Below are 16,424 nucleotides of genomic sequence, written 5' to 3' on the forward strand. Positions count from 1 at the left end.
TTTTCTGATATTTACTCACAGGTATTACAAAAAATAAACAATGTTCGGAACAAACATTGCGATTGCATCTATTCCCACATTATTTAAAATGCTAGATGAAGATGGAAGAAGTTCTTTTGTTCCAATGATTGAGTAAATGATCTACTCCTACCACAACTTGTACGGCTGCTAAGTGAGAACTACTGGACGGACCTTTGTTGTTATAAATATTGGGTTGACAAATAAGTAATTGCGGATTTCACTCATAGATGGCTTCAGTTGAATTTTTAGGGTTGCAGACATAGTACAAATGTAAAACCCATTTTGTTATTTGATAGTTGGCAATTTAGCTGTCGATCAGTAAAAAAAGTTGTTGATCGGTTGCGTAGTTTTTGTTTGGCGTTCGTTGAAAAATAAAAACTCAAAAGGAACATTTTCGTCATATTTAGGTTTTTTATTTGCGCAAAGGGCAAACTGCATCGCAAGCTCATAAAAAGCTATGTGCTGTTTATGGTGACGAAGCCTTAAAAGAACGGCAGTGTTAAAATTGGTTTGCCATATTTCGGTCTGGTGATTTTTTACTCAAACATGAATAACGCTCTGGTACTCCAGTTGAATAGGCCCTAATCAAAGCAATAACACAGTCCTGCGAGGGTGAGTTTCTAGAATGGCTGTACTTGTTTCTTGTAGTTTTTTATGCGCTGAAAACGAATCTGACCTTCAAAATGCTCCATCACGTCAGGATTTTTGGTAAATGAAGCCTAAAAGGTCAAAAAATGGCCATTTTAGACATTTTTGATAATTTTTTTTGGAATAGAAAATTTTTTTTTTTCAATTTTCGACGAAAAGGTCGCATAGTACAACTCTTTAGCTTTAAAACCCATTTTTTAAAATTATTGTACGATTTTTTAAAAAAAAGTTATGACATTTTGAAATTAACAGTTTCAGTTACGCCAATAGACGTTATACCCAACGTATACGTAACTGAAACTGTTAATTTCAAAATGTCATAACTTTTTTTTAAAAAATCGTACAATAATTTTAAAAAATGGGTTTTAAAGCTAAAGAGTTGTACTATGCGACCTTTTCGTCGAAAATTGAAAAAAAAAATTTCTATCCCAAAAAAAATTATCAAAAATGTCTAAAATGGCCATTTTTTGACCTTTTAGGCTTCATTTACCAAAAATCCTGACGTGATGGAGCATTTTGAAGGTCAGATTCGTTTTCAGCGCATAAAAAACTACAAGAAACAAGTACAGCCATTCTAGAAACTAAAAAAAGTTAAATTTCGCAGGCCTGTGTAATCGATTCGGATCGTCACAGTACAACAAGTGAGATTGCAGAGAAGGTTCATGTATCACACACATGCATTGAAAATCACTTACAACAACTTGGCTATGATCAAAAACTCTATACATTGGTTCGTCACGAACTGAAAGAAACGCTTTAACGCAACGCATTAACAGCTGCGATTTACTAAAGAAACGTAGTGAAAATTATCCATTTTTAAAACGACTGATAACTTGCGATGAAAAATGGGTTGTGTAGAGCAATATCAAGCGGAAAAGATCGTGAAGTGAACCAACTCAAACAACATCAAAAGTTGATATTCATCCAAAGAAGGTTTTGTTATCAGTTTGGTGGGATTACAAAGGAATTGTCTACTTTGAACTCTTACGACCCAACCGAACGATCAATTCTGATGTCTACATTGAAATACTAACGAAATTAAACAATACAGTTGAGGAAAAGCGGCCCGAATTGAGAAATCAAAAATGTATTGGCTCCATCATGACAATGCAAGGCCACAAACGTTTTTGGCCACTCGGCAAAAATTATTGGAGCTTGGTTGGGATGTTTTGCCACATCCACTATAGGTATAGTCCTGACCTTGCACCATCTGATTACTTGTTTTTCGATCTTTATAAAACTTCTTGAATGGTAAGAAGTTTAATAAAGATGATTATGTCAAATCGTACCTGATTCAGGTTCTTGCTAATAAAATCCAGAAATTTTATGTATATGGGATTATGATGTTGCCTGAAAGATGGCAAAAGATCATTGATCAAAATGGGCAATGCATTACAGAATAAAGTTATTTAGTTCCATGAAAAAATTGTCTTTGATTTTCTAAAAAATTCGCAATTACTTAGTTGCCAACCCAATATTAAACTGTTCATGTTAAAATATTTTAATTTCACGTTTAGGCGCATACAACCTTGGAGATAGATTAGATAAAATGATTTTCCCCAGAAATAAATACTTTAGGTTTTATACGTAAATAAATTTAAAAGTGTGTCCGCGCGACACTTGTGGGCTGTTAAGGATTAAATTGGGTTTCCCTACTTTTTGCTTAGCGCTATTATTCTAAAAAATCTTTTGTCACCACATTTTGACACAACACTGAGTATTTTTGAGAAGACAGTTTTCTAAACTTTACACACCTGAAGATGCTTTAGTCCCTGCTAGCCACCCTGTATAGCTGAGAGTAATTTCTAATAGCCTTCCTCGCTGCTTTACTAATTAATATGTATTATTGATATACATATGTACATATATACAATTTTAGTTTCCTAGCTTTCAATTCAAAACAATCGGTTAAATGGATAAGCTTTTCTTGGACGAGAAATTGGTGACATCTACGCCCATAAAATTATTACAAGCGCATGTAAATAATTATTTTCGGAAACTTGCGAAAGTTAAACGAATAGGAGCACATGAAATAAAGGGGTGTTAATAGAATACTTTCGAATGGCAATGAAAATTTTAAAGCAGCGTACATCCATACATCCGTACAAATGTACTTTTGGAATAACAATGCAAACATCAAGCTCCATTCAGCTTTTTTGACTTTCACAAAGCTTGTCAACTACCACTTTTCAATATTCTACTAGTAGTCAGCTTTAAAGCGCCGCCATAGATTATTCAAAGTTTTTAATTTGCAATGTACTACAAAACATAAATATGCATACGCATGCTGCGGGTTCTTGATACATATATACATATGTATGTATGCAAATTTATAATGTATGTATTGTACCAACAAGTTTACTTTTTTGTGCTTGTGCGATAATTCAATTAAAATATCTTAATTGCATAAATAACAATTGTTGAAATTTTATCGAGTAGTAAATTTTTGCTATTCAGAAATGCGTCCTTAATACTGTAATTTTAACCAGCATAAAGCACGTGGAAAACCGCAATATACATATACTTAAACGAGTGTAGCAGCTGAAAGCTACATTTTGGCGAAATAAATACGTACTTTTTTTAATTTTAACCACAATTTGTGTGTTAAGTGGATATTTTACAATTATTAACATTGAGTACCAATTGTTGTCGATTGAAATGAAAATTGCATTTATAAAGGCGGATTGGTTAGCAGCCTCACAGTGAGCACCAATAATGTGTATTTAGGAACAAATATATTATTTAAAAAAACAAAACGAATTTTATTTAATTTCTGGAAATATCAAGATTTTTTTGCTTTTTTTGTTTGCCTATAAAAAGAACTCTGTGAAAACTCTGGAAAAAAAATACATATTTACTCAACGCGGTATTTACTAAACAAGCAATAGCTAAATTTTCTTGGATACAATCGAAGCTAAGTTAATTGCTAATAGGTGTACAAGGTATGGCCCAAGTGAACAGGACTTTTCATACCTGGTTCACCACTAAACCGAGATGATATCGAGTGTTTCTGTAGGGGTTAGGGGTGGTCAGAATTTTCAAAAAATTGGATTTTTTGCATTTTCTTAAAGTGTAATATCTTAATAATATTGTGTGAAAATATGAAGTGAATCCGACAAATACTTTTCGAATTATTCAACAAATTAACAAGGGCGCTCGGGTGCTCCTCCTTTAAATGCGTTTTTCTCAAAACTCTTCTTTTTTTTTGAACTGGTGATTACTGTAACTTAAAAACCGCTTGGTATATTTTAATAAAATTTAAACTGCTTTTGAAAAACATAAAAAACTCTTGCCTGATCGAAGAATTTTTTTTCAAAAATTTCGATTTTTTCAAACAATTAATTGTCGGTTTTTTTTCTCGAAAATCTGAAAAATATTTCCTGAGACCGCCATATTGTTAATTTTGAACAAATAAAGCTTCGATCGGGCACAAGATTATCTATTTTTTTTGTTTTCTTTTTTATTATTAATTTTTTATTGCAACTAGTTCATAAATATTTACAAATGACTATTATCTAATATATTATAAAAATTAATTTCTCTTGTCCGATTGATTTTAGATGAATCTCCAAGGACTTGTGATAATTACCGCAAAGGACTTCTGGAGAAACGGGCTCCACATAAATAGCGATAACTTTTACAGTTAAGTTTTTTTTTTTTGAAATTTTGCTAAAGTCAAGTCGAAACATGAAGTATTAATGCTATGCTTTTATTTTTGTAAAATTATTGAAAATCATCATTTTTTCCGGCCTCTGACTACCGCTAACCCCTTAAGAGCATGAGAACTTAAAATTATAATATAATCCAAAACAGAAATACATATTATTGGAATGATGTTTTTTTTTATTATAATCTAGTAGATAATTTCATGGTATTTATGCTTTGAATATCATATCCGTCATACGAGTTAATGTAACAATGCTTGTCTACTTTCTCCAATAAATTTGAATAATAAATCCAAATGAGCTCAATCAGCAAAAATGCGAAGCCATCCCGGGTCATTTGGCTACAATTCTTTCACGAGTTGTATTTTTAGAGAAACAGAAGCAGTGGCCGGCCAAACAATACCTGGAAAATACCCATCCTGCGTAACTTATCTTCAATAAAAACTAGCTGGAACAATGCTAAAGAGATAGCATCTAACCGCGTGTGTGAAGACGTCTTGTAAAGACCATATCTATGCACCTCAAAGGAGTAAACAGGAGAAAAAAAGGCTAAGATCCTTACGTAAAATAGATCCTCAAGTAATCGAAAGACAAAGGCCAACAAGTTGAGAACGACGGCAAATCGACATTTCGGCATCATGTCGCTGTTTTTTCAAAGTGAATATCCTCAATTTGGAAGCATTGTTCTGGCGTTAAAATATGCATGATGATGTGCCAAATTTTACTGAACAGGAATGTCAACACAGTTTGCCATTCGCAGCTGTCAAACCATAGTTATCGATATCGATAGTTCTCATGCAGCTAAAAAACACCGGGATTACGGGATTTGCATCGCTAGTAGCTCCTCTAACGATTCACTTTTTGATAGTAATTGATTGTTCGTAGGAGGAAGCGTACAATATAATTGTTTTCGGGATCCCGAGATTTCCAGAACCGAAAAAACACCGATTTGCGTCGGGTTTTGCCTCCCTTGTAACTTCTCTTCTGGCAATTATGTGTATTCGACCAGTAATATAGGGTAAGCATATGAGATGACATTGGAGATGAGGAGATGGAGATACTTTGGAGATGAGGAGATTTTGATCATGGATAGACAACTGGAACAGCAGGTGATCACAATGTATAACATATTTAGGCATCACCTATCCAAACAGTAAAACGTTGCGTGTGTGTCAAATGTTTTCTTAAATTTAAATAGTTATTTGTTCCATAACGTGAACGTAACATTTGCTAACGGTGAGAGGCCCTTTAGAGCTTTGTACTATGAGTTAAACATGAGAGCTATCAGTTTGACTTAACGAACTGGATTTTTTCATTTTATGACGCGAACATCAAAAAATATTAGATTTTACTATTCAATGTTTCATTGGAAACTTGCAAATTTAAACTCTCTACTAAAAACGCCATGGCTTATACTCATTGGCCGCTAAATTTGCCACAACTGTACTCTTTCTTCACACGTTGAAATATTCTGTACATACCTACGTATGTACATCCAGCTTTCTGTTTACATTCAGTTTAACTCTGTGATATACAAATTAGTGCAATGTATTCCTTTCCCTCTGCTTTCTAATATTCGTGTTTCTTAAATTGAAAATATACAACATGGAAGATATACGTTTCAATGAAAACATTTTTAGCGTACTGTAAATATGTATAAATGTGATTATTTGTGAATTAAACCATGTCATTGCAACCGATTAAATACTCAGAATTGGTTGACACATCAACGAGATGCAAAACTAATGAAAATTTATTTACACAAAATTAATAAGCTGCCTGAGGCTACCACAATGAGTACCATTCGCCACTCAACAGAAAATATAATACTTAAAACAGAAAATTAATTATAAAATAAACATACATATATAGAGGTGTCCTAATAGCGAAGGGAGGATATTAATATGCTATGGCGGCCATGTTGTTATTCTGCTAAAACTGTTAATTACACTGTTGTAGTTAAAAAAATGTAATTTACTTTAAAAACCAAATATTTTCGCAACGCAAAAATTCATTTTAATAGAAAAACAATCTGAAAACTTTAAGATAAGCACTTTATAAAAAGTCATATATGGCGACTACATTTTAAAGGAAACAAAGATGTGCAATTTATTCAAATAGTTTTCTTATGATTTCATCATCATCATTCATAGCATTGCAGCTCATTGTGAGCCTTAGCTTCCTCCACAATTCTTCTCCATGCATCCCGGTCCATAGCCAGACGACGGTAGTTGGTCACTGCTATGCTGCTGAGGTCGTGCTCAACGTCGTCTAACCACCATTTCCAGGGTCGTCCTCTTCGCTTTTCACCAAGCATGCGCGCATCTACAGGGAGAACAATATGAAGTGTTACCAACTTCACAATGCTTGTATCTGTAAAACAGCTCATGACACCAACGTCAAAATTGTTCTAATGACAGTTCAATATATTGTTTATAAGCCATCAAAAGCATTTGCGTCTCAGTTTTGTTGAATTTTTTTTCTGTGATGGTACTCAAACGTAATAGTGTGATTGCGTTATATTTGACTGGAAAATCACAACCAGCCATTGTTCGCGAGCTCAGTCACCTCAAAGTGAATAAAATGTTCATGTATCGCACTATAAAACGTTACATTGATACTGGTAGCATTGCAAAACGCTATGGAGGGGGACCAAAAAAAAACCGGAACAACGCCAGAAATGGTTCGAAAAGTGAAGGCTCGACTTGAACGAAATCCACGTCGAAATGGAAGAAAAATGGCCAAAGAACTGAAAATATCGCAAGACAACATTCGACGCATATTGAAAAATGAGCTCAAGGTCAAGGCTTACAAGTTCCAAAAAGCACACGATCTTTCACCCCCGCAAAAAAAAGTTCGGTGCGAAAGAGCAAAGGAGTTGTTGCGCTTGCACGAACGTGGCGAATTTCCTAACATTGTGTTTTCTGATGAAAAAAATTTCCCAATTGAGCAGTTCATACGAGAATTTGAGCCTACGTATGGCCACTCGAAGCAATTTCCCATCGCTAGTAATGGTTTGGGCCGCAACGACCGCTGATGGACGCTCTCCAATCGTTTTTATGGAGCCTGGTGTCAAAGTGAATGCGACTTATTATCGGGAAAATGTTTTAGAAGTTGCTTTAGAGCCGTGGACACGCAAACATTTCGGTCGTAGACCATGGACGTTCCAACAGGATTCGGCACCGTCTCATAAAGTTCGTGTGAACCAAGAATGGTTAAAAAATGGCTTTCGAATTCGCCAGACGCAAATCCGACGAACTATTCCATCTGATCCATTTTGGAGAGCAAGGTGAGGACTAAAAAATATGCCAGTATGGATGCGCTGAAAAAAGCGATTGTACGAGAATGGGCCAAAATACCTCAAGATCACATTCTTTCATTTTGCATTCAGCAAATGTGCCCCTGCCACCGGATGAGCTGCGATTTGGCAAACCGCACAACGTTTTCGCCTTGCAGGAATTCCTCTATCTCGCTGTAGTATCTGATGCGATGTACCCCATGTTCTTCTTGTACTGGACCCAGTATTCTCCTGAGTATTTATTTGTATTCGCTTTCAATGTCAAAGTTTCGCATCCGTACGTTGCCATTGATCGAATCAGTGTTTTATATACAGGGTGACCGACGGGAATCTGACGTTTTTGGGATGGCTAGTACTCTGCCGGTGAGAGGAGTAGGGAGGCGAATTACAAGCCAGTAATCTCGCCATTCGATGCCGTTTCAGTAGGTATGGAGCGGTGGACGGTTGAACATCGCATGTTTGCGTATGACGCATTTGTGCAGAATGGCGGGTCTGTTATTACCGTGCAGCGACTTTTTCGTGTGCGTTTCAATCGTGGGCGTCGTGGAACCATTCCAAGCCGCAATACGATTCTCAGTTGGGTTCATAATCTACGAACAACAGGATCTATTGTGAAAAAGAAGCCACCAGGTGGCTACAATTGATGTTGAACTGATGACTCGTGTGATGGCCAATTTTTTGAGAAGGCTGGAAAACTGCATTCAGGAGGATGGGCACCACTTACCCGACGTAATTTTTCACAAATAATATTCATCTTCAAATGGCATGTCATGACAAAGAATTTTGTGTATTAAAATAAAATATTTCATTTAAAATAACTGTGTACTGTTCATTTCAAAAACGTCAGATTCCCATCGGTCACCCTGTATTTTTATTTTCGTTTTCCTACTCAAGAGCTTGCTTTTTAATAGTTTAACGTGGGAAAAATATGTTCTGTTTGCAGCCTGTACGCAGTCTTGGATAGCAATCGTTGTATCATCTGTTCTACTGAGAAGCAGTCCGAGGAATTTAATTTCATCCACGCTTTCAAATTCGTGATCTAGCGCTTTTCTCAACGTATTAAGCCTTGCGAGATACTTCGTTTTGTTTTCGTTGATCTTTAAACCGAAAAATTTTGCTTTTGATCGGAAATACTTCTCTGAGAACATTTATATTTCTCGCGAAGATGACCAGATCAACAGCAAAGCCACATATTTGCGAAGCTTTGTTGAATATAGTGCCTGATGGATGAACCTCTTTAATTATATGGTCTAGAATCAGGTTGAACACAAGCGTAGACAGCGCATCTCCCTGCTTTGCCTTGTATAAGCACTTTCGAATAGGTGTCAACGAGCTTATGATTTAGAAATCCAAAATTGCGTTTGAAAATATACAATATTTTGTGAGTTAAATTTTTTGTTTGTTATTTTGTTTTTTAATATTGCTCCCGAGATTCAATAATAAAAGGTTGAGTAAATTTCAATAACTGATTTCGGTTGCTACTCAATCAATGGGTTAGATGCTATTTGGAAGTAAGAGAAAAAGAGCATAAGTTTATCCCCTTCCTGAAAAGGCAAAAAAATTTGGGCACTGCTATGTAAACCATAGAATAATCTTATTTTATTTTAAGAATGGTACTTAATTATTTAAATTTTTAATTTAACCATTCCCATGGATTTGCCACATACATACAATCTGTCAAAAGAGTACTAGGGATTGTTCAATAAAACGCAAAATAATTGTTTAATCATCAACATGTACTTTGTCGCCTTCAAAATAGGCTCCATTCGAAGCAACACACATATCCCAACGATTAGTCCAGTCATCACCTCATCATCAGCACCTTTTAAACGCATCTGAATAGGTCTTTTTCAGCTCCTTCAGCGAATTTTCCTTAATAGTCTCTATCGAGTCCAAGCAGCGTCTGCGGAGTGGCAATTTAAGTTTTGAGAAAAGGATGGTTGTTCGATGATATTTGTCGAGTTTTTGGTGTGCACAATATCATGATTATCAAAGAAAACGAGTAGCAGGGCCTTCACTTTTGACCGACTTTGACATGGTGTTTTGGGTTTCAGCTCATGTGGATAGCGCCATTCAGCCACCTGTTGACTGGTTTGTATGTCAAACTCATATACCCATGTTTCATCACTTGTTATGATGCGCTGGATAAACGTTGGGTCCGAATTAACTTGCTCAAGCATGGACCACAAATGGAGGGACCTACAGTTTCAAGCCGACTCCGAACGGCAGATATTTTGATGAGGAGCTTTTTCATGGCCGAAATACACTCGAAGGTTTGCCATTGCCTGCCGAGGGACGACCGCTTTTAGAAAAAACTTTTTCTTAATTTTGATCTTTCACCGAGATTCGAACCGACGTTCTCTCTCTGAACTCCGAATGGTAGTCACGCACCAACCTATTCGGCCACGGCGGCCGCCTGCTATGTTACTTATTCATATAATACAACAGACAGACAGAGGCAGAGCACATTTTTCTAATTTGGACGGAAAAGAGTTTTTTTCTGGTAAATGGTACTTTTTTCGCGTTTTCGATTTATGTCTACAGGTAACGAGATAAAATATTTTGCAAAAAAGCTAATTTTTTGTATGCGCTAATTTCCAAGAAATATTGATTCAAGATTCTATGTAAGTCGTTTCTATTATTTTTTCTAGTAGTATAGATGCACGCAACCAACCAGTTCTTGATTGAAAAATAATAAGCATGCGTAACTTTTCAAAATCTCAACAAACACCGCTCCACTGGCATCACCTTTTTTTATTACACGATGATCAGCTTGCATTTGATAACACCAAAAAACTTTGGGACGCAAATCGGAAAATTATATCACCTTCTCAGTATATGTTATCATAGATCCAAGTAGGAAAGTTACATTTGTGGGATAATTTTAGATGAAACACGAACAAAACTTATTGAAAAAGATGGGAATAACATAAACAATCGAGATCAATTGAAATATATGATATTTAAGCGCTAAGCTCAAAGACCTTGAATAGCTTTCTATCCATTATTATGAGCTTATCATAATAAGAAGTCACGCCTACAATGTATGGAATATATTCAATTTAATTGAAGCTAGTTAACTAAGTGTCCCAGTGATATCCCATCAATACTTAATTTTTGAATAATCTAAACATAGTTTACATTTTTTTAATATATATTCATTAATTTTTATAAATATCTTAACAATTTGAATATAGAATTGTATAACTGAGTTATATAATCAAAATATTCCATGCTGGTAGTTTTAAGACATTCAGAGCTATGACGAATTGAGTAATTAAAATTTATTGACTTGCATATTTTTAAAATTTTTTGAAATTCTTTAGCCTCTATTTCTGCCGAGTCCTTAGTGCAGTCTACGTTAGGCTTAATTGTAATAGTTGTTGTCTCAAAGCTCGTATACACATTTTCAGAATGAAGTTAACTCAACTTTGCTACAGCAACTTTCCAACAGAAAATGTTAACAGCTACCAGTTAACAGCTGTATTAGAAATGCAAATATAATATTTTGCAAAAGAGTTTAAAACGCAACCAGAGCTAGAGCTGTAACTGTGCAAAACATATGAAGGACCATTAATGAAATTTTGTGTAGAATTTGCGTACAGAAAATAAATTTCCCCTTTATTTTTAGCAAAAAACTATATTTTTTCTAATAAATTAAGTAAATTCTTCGATTATTTGGGAATAAAAATTACTAGAAAAGCAAATGAAGAATAGGAATCTTGCAGCTAACCTTTGTTACGTAAAACTACGGGAAGTTAAGGTACGCACCTGTTGGCAACAAGCGGCAAATGTAAACAAAAATAAATTTTTTGAGCCAACAGTGTTACTTAGCCAACAGCTAATTACTTAACAAAGCTCTTAACTACATATGGAAAAAGACTAGTATGTAAACTTTATTTAAATACTTGGTTAAAAGGTACACAGAACGAAATTATAATAACACGAATATACCAAACGTAGGTATGTATTATATATACCAAAATGCGCGGAGGGAAGGTAAAAATATTTAAAAAATTTCACTATAAGTCGGGAAAAAACTTTAGTACCATTTTTGACTACTTTGCTACTTAATTTCCATAATTTGTTTTCCTGGCGGTTTTGCATATTTTCTCTGTCTAAGATGTGGTGGAATAGAGTTGACCAAACATCTGCACAACCTATGGTAATAATAAAAATATGAGAAACCACACCTTACCTACAGAATGGTTGACAAGCATTATTGTTCCGATACATAAAAAAGGCGATAAAGCAAACTGTCGAAATTAAAGAGGCATATCGCTACTGACCTTAGGGTACAAGGTTCACAAATATTTTATATTTAAGGCTGAGCTAATATACTGAAGAAATACTAGATGATTACCAAGCAGGCTTTAGAGCCAACTGGTCGTCGATCGACCAGGGCATCATATTCATGCAAACCTTTGAAAAACTATATGAATACGACATTGATATTCACTGTCTATTTATCGATTTTCAGCAGACATTTGATAGCATAGACCGAAGTAAAATAAAATATCATACTTGTTGCAGTATATAGGTGCACCAACAAAGCTTATTGAACTTGTTATTATGACCTTTACAAATACGACAGCAAAAGTTATAGTGCAAGGAGAATGTACGGAACCGTTCTCTATTGTCTCAGGAGTTAAACAAGGAGATGCCCTCTCAATACTAAACGAAATAAACCCGAATGGAAGCATCTACCACAAGCCATTCCAAATATGTGCCTATGCAGATGATATACTAATAATGGCAAAAACCACAAATGAGATGCAGAAAAAACTAAATACATGATCCGATCAAGATCAAACATTGTATCCAATGATCTGGAGTGCGGGGCATACACATTCCAATGTGTAAATGAGTTCACCTACTTGGGCATTACATTATCAGCCAACCAAAACATGTCGGTAGCAATCAATGACAGAATATGGGCATACTCGTATAATGCTAATCTAAAATTGCTCAGATCTAAAATATTAGCGCGTAAGCAAAAATTAAGAAAGGTAAAGCACTGATACGACCTGTGCTTACATATGGCTCTGAACTATGGACGCTGAAAGCTAGCGAGTCAAAACAGCTAATGCGCTTTGAAAGAAGAGTGCTCCGAAAGATCTATGGTGCGCTTGGACTGGCAGATGGCACTTATCGCATTAGACACAATGCCGAACTGGAAGACATAGTTAAGAAAGAAACTATAATAAGATTTATTAAGTCTCAATGACTTAGATGGCTGGGACATGTGGCTAGAATAGCAAGGGAGCGATCAACGAGAAAGGCATTAGATTTACGCCCAATTGGAAAAATAAAAAGGGGACGCCCGAGGAAAAGGTGGAAGCTGATCTAAAGAAAATGCGCGTGCAATGTTAGACGGAAGTGGCTGTAAATCGAGATCGATGACGAAGCCGTGAAGGAAGCAATGGTTCACCAAGGACTGTGACGCTAAGAAGAAGAAGAAAAAATGAGGCTGCGAATATCGGCAGCGAAAAAAATTATCAAAAATGAATGAAAACTTTTAACCTCTTCAAACTTGCACTGTATTCCATTGCAACTGTGCTTGCATTGTACTAGAATTTAATGGGCTATAAATCTGCATATCCAATTTTTTGTTTATTTCTGAATAAAAAATTTGTAATTTTGATGAAAATTCGTCGATTTTTTATATTGTAAATCTTGTAAAAAGTTTGAAGCATTTATTTATATGGTATATGCCTTCATAATATATGTATGAAATTAAAAAAACATCAGAAAAGTGGTCAAAATGTCGTGGTTCTACAGTTTTAATGAGTCTATAATCACAAGCACATCCATTGAATGGTAATTTTACGTATTAGAAAAAAATTGATATTCCAGTAGCTTTTGAGGAATTTGTCCCTACTCCATTTCTATATAAATCAATACATGATACCTCAAATTCCGTAAAATATGTATGACTTGCTGAAGCAACCACGCCTCTCCAATACTATAGGAACACAAAAAACAAGTAAAAGGTTTCATATTTCCGAAAAAAGTTAAACTGGGTATATCAAAAGCTCAGTTCCGGATTTAATAAGGTGAAGTAAAAAGTTGCAAATGCTTTCCCCCATATGTCTTTATTAACGTGTCTCATGCTGCATACTCGTACATTGTTGCATACACTACGGGTTTTACAGGCCGCTTGACGCTTCAAAAAAACTTCTGTGAAAGTTTTGCTTTTGGTGCAGCAAGTTTTGTGTTACAACATTTTTAAATGAAGGTAGAAACGAAAACAATCGGCTAAGGTTAGTGCAGATGATCCTAGAAAATTTGTACTATTTTCAAGTACAATATGGACTCAAAGCAGTGTCGAACACAACTGGGAAACGATTATTTCAACAAATCCGTTCTGGTAAGCCAATCGGCGAAAATCGTGATGCTCGCCGAGTCGTGCCCAAATATTGGTTTTTTTCTATTGGTCAGGTACTGAAAAGGACAGCAAAAGGAACATGTTTATAAATATCACTAGTTTCATCGAAAAAACTTGCTAACATTTTACTTCCCACAAAAATTGTTTCTTATATTTACGAGGTGTGTTCACAAATTAAGTTGATTTCTTATTATTGCTCGAAAAATTTGTATGTATATATCCCCCCCTAAGGGCCCCTTAGGAGGACAACCCGCTGTTCCCTCATTTCTCGAACCACTTCTGATTTTGCATTTTTCTCATTGATTTGGCCTGAGCGCTTCCAATGATGTGGACTTTATCTACACAAGTGGCAAATCTTCATCTTCTCATAGGTATTTTTTGTTTTGGGAATAAACAGCCGCAAGGGGCCAAGTCTAGCGATTACGGTAGTTGAGGCAAGATTACGGTGTATTTTTGAATTTCTTTATCCATTTTTTCGATAAGAAATTCACACTAAAACACATCTAATCTTTGTGCCTATCAAAATCAAACTAAATATGCCAGAATGTGTGCGAAATGACATATAAACTGACTGCAAGTGAGAATCAAACGGTTAATGAAATTTTTATGAATAGGAAGACATTAGCGTATTCAGCCGCTATGCACTATCTAATCTATCTTTCTAGGGGAACTTAGGTTTGGTAATGCCAGTTACTTTTGCTTTTACAGTCTATTCATATTCGTTCAACCGTAAGATAAGTCTTAACGGTCATTCCACAAACTAAAAGAAAACTTGAAGCAAAAAACGTCTTGGGAAAGGGCGCAAAGTCTATTGGCGATTTCGTTTTTCCCAAAAGTGTGAAAATGAGAACGCAAAAAGAGCCAATTTTCTCCTTTGAGAAGCTTCGTTAGGGGAGTTGATTGTCCTGAAAATCGGCTGTGTACTTAAAATGCTAATATTAAGAAATGAGTATACCAGCCAAAGATAGATAGATACTCGTTATTTTCTAAGTAGGAATGCCTTTTTATAGGGTTGCTTGTAGAGGATATTTTCATCCAAATAGAGTCTTCTTTCACACGTATCATATTTCCACACTCGCAAGACGTACTTATTTTATAAATAAATCTTTTCTTGAAGTCGATCTGAGAAAAATGGAAAAATATTCCATATTTCCTTGGGACTGAATTATTTTCACAAAAAGTACAAATAAATTTTCGGCACTGTATCTCTCCAGTTAAAATATCTGCGACTACGTTTAATATATTAAAATGGCCTTCAACTGAAAGATAACTGTAATAGCACCCTTTAACCCTCTTTTTTAATTTGTTTTGTTGCTGCTTTTCTTGTTGGTACTTTTGAAAATGAGTCTATACTTTATTCCGCACACCTTATAACTGAAACTATAAGCCTATCCGTGCATGAAACATCAAAATGAAGAAAAAGTTTGTTCTATTAGCGGCCGCTCTTCGGCAAACAATGGCAATCCTCCGAATGTAACATATGTATGTCTGCCATGAAAAAGGTCCTCATAAAAAATATCTGCCGTTCGGAGTCGGCTTAAACAAAACGCACGCCACAAATAGGAGAAGCTCAGCCAAACACCCAAAAATCGAAAATCGAATATACGCCGTCTTACTTTTTGAACGCTCCTCGTATGTATAAATGTATACAAGAAAAATAATTTCTCTAAGAAATTTTACTGATTTAAGCTTTAAAAATTTGCTATTAATGTTTCTGTTCGAATTGTCGAGAGTCACCTGTGCCTCATAGCTTTGTAAGCGTATTGTCATGGTTAAGGCCAAACAATTTTGCTTTTTTCTTTCAACGCAGTCGCTTCAACGTCATATAGTTGTGAAACATCAAAATCAAAAGCGGCGCGTGTTATTTAAAATAAAAATAAACACAAACACAAAGCAGAATCTATACACTCTCACTCATAAGAATATACAAAACTACTGAGCTCTCAAAAGAGCTTACAAAGCCTACAAACGGCAAATATAAGAGAACAAAATGTGATTGTATTGCATGAGTACATGACTATTTGTACTATACATAAATACTTACATTTTATCAGCAAACAGCCACGCGTGAGATATTGTTAAGCGATCCCTAACAGTACCAATGAACTTTCACACTAAATTTATTATACACCGACAATGAATTAACAATTTGAATTAAGGAAGAAAAATAAATAAATAGAAAAAATGTTGCATTCATAAAATAGAATATGAAAAGTATTTATTCGACGAAAATCGAAATGAGCGCGCACTGCAGTATACCGCCAATGATCATCAGAATACGACAACAGAACGTGAACTGACCATACATACACCAACAATGCACGCCAATGGAGGGGTGATACGCATGACTATATATGTAGTACATATGACTACCCAATACACGCAGCAAAAAGCTCCACTGCTC

The 16,424-nt window shown here is 35.3% G+C and overlaps 1 protein-coding gene across 3 annotated transcripts in view; it reads right to left on the bottom strand.

The window, feature by feature from the left end:
- The window catches only part of LOC129252916 (uncharacterized), a 51,635-nt gene that overhangs the window by 13,349 nt on the left and 21,862 nt on the right, over positions 1–16,424 (bottom strand). Inside the window, exon 1 of one of the 3 annotated variants that reach the window (XM_054891078.1) lies at positions 16,065–16,280. The exons of the other annotated variants lie outside the window; for them this stretch is intronic. The gene's annotated coding sequence lies outside the window, so the exon portion shown is untranslated. Of the gene's footprint in view, positions 1–16,064; positions 16,281–16,424 lie in introns of those variants that run through there. 3 annotated transcript variants of the gene reach the window in all.

The sequence above is a fragment of the Anastrepha obliqua genome, chromosome 1 (assembly GCF_027943255.1).
Source record: "Anastrepha obliqua isolate idAnaObli1 chromosome 1, idAnaObli1_1.0, whole genome shotgun sequence".
In the NCBI taxonomy this organism is placed as follows: domain Eukaryota; kingdom Metazoa; phylum Arthropoda; class Insecta; order Diptera; family Tephritidae; genus Anastrepha; species Anastrepha obliqua.